Source organism: Arachis ipaensis, chromosome B5 (assembly GCF_059453495.1).
Source record: "Arachis ipaensis isolate K30076 ecotype BB chromosome B5, ASM5945349v1, whole genome shotgun sequence".
Taxonomy (NCBI): Eukaryota; Viridiplantae; Streptophyta; class Magnoliopsida; order Fabales; family Fabaceae; genus Arachis; species Arachis ipaensis.
In genome coordinates this window covers 98,073,906-98,075,183 of record NC_142440.1, presented here as the reverse complement: position 1 = coordinate 98,075,183, position 1,278 = coordinate 98,073,906, and the positions used below count along the sequence as shown (strand labels likewise).

General features: G+C 39.0%; 1 non-coding gene across 1 annotated transcript; it reads right to left on the bottom strand.

Moving 5' to 3' along the window:
- Window positions 1-806: 806 nt before the first annotated feature.
- LOC148565098 (small nucleolar RNA R71) lies at window positions 807-914 on the bottom strand. Its single transcript, XR_015884938.1, has one exon. It is a non-coding gene; the product is annotated as a small nucleolar RNA R71 (small nucleolar RNA).
- Window positions 915-1,278: the final 364 nt, after the last annotated feature.

Sequence of the window (1,278 nt, the reverse complement as noted above, 5' to 3'; positions counted from 1 at the left end):
AAAATTACTAACAATTTTTCAAAAACCATTTTCAAAAATCACTAACTCTTTTTCAAAATAATTTTCGAAATTTATTCCTCCCCCATCTCATTCTATTTATTCATTCATATCCTAACATCTCATCTCACATTCCAATCCTCACAGTTGTGTTTCTTCCATTATATTACATTCTTTATCTCCCCCTCTTCTTCCACTCACAAAGGGATCCCTATACTGTGGTATAAAGGATCTCTATTATTATTATCATTTTTCTGGCCATTCTTCCTTGTCATATGAGCAGGAGCAAGGATAAGAACATTCTTGTGGAAGCAGATCCAGAACCTGAAAGAACTCTGAAGAGAAAATTAAGAGAAGCTAAAATACAACAATCCAGAGATAACCTTTCAGAAATTTTCGAACAGGCAGAGGAGATGGCAGCCGAAAATAATAATAATGCAAGGAGAATGCTTGGTGACTTCACTGCACCTAATTCCAATTTACATGGAAGAAGCATCTCCATTCCTGCCATTGGAGCAAACAACTTTGAGCTGAAACCTCAATTAGTTTCTCTGATGCAGCAGAACTGCAAGTTTCATGGACTTCCATCTGAAGATCCTTTTCAGTTCTTAACTGAATTCTTGCAGATATGTGATACTGTTAAGACTAATGGAATAGATCCTGAAGTCTACAGGCTCATGCTTTTCCCTTTTGCTGTAAGAGACAGAGCTAGATTATGGTTGGATTCTCAACCTAAAGACAGCCTGAACTCTTGGGATAAGCTGGTCACGGCATTCTTAGCCAAGTACTTTCCTCCTCAAAAGCTGAGCAAGCTTAGAGTTGATGTTCAATCCTTCAGACAGAAAGAAGGTGAATCTCTCTATGAAGCTTGGGAAAGATACAAACAGTTGACCAAAAAGTGTCCTTCTGACATGCTTTCAGAATGGACCATCCTGGATATATTCTATGATGGTTTATCTGAGCTATCAAAGATGTCACTGGACACTTCTGCAGGTGGATCCATTCACCTAAAGAAAATGCCTGCAGAAGCTCAAGAACTCATTGACATGGTTGCTAATAACCAGTTCATGTACACTTCTGAAAGGAATCCTGTGAGTAATGGGACGCCTATGAAGAAGGGAGTTCTTGAGGTTGATACTCTGAATGCCATATTGGCTCAGAATAAAATATTGACTCAGCAAGTCAATATGATCTCTCAGAGTCTGAATGGAATGCAAGCTGCATCCAACAGTACTCAAGAGGCATCTTCTGAAGAAGAAGCCTATGATCCTGAGAACCCTG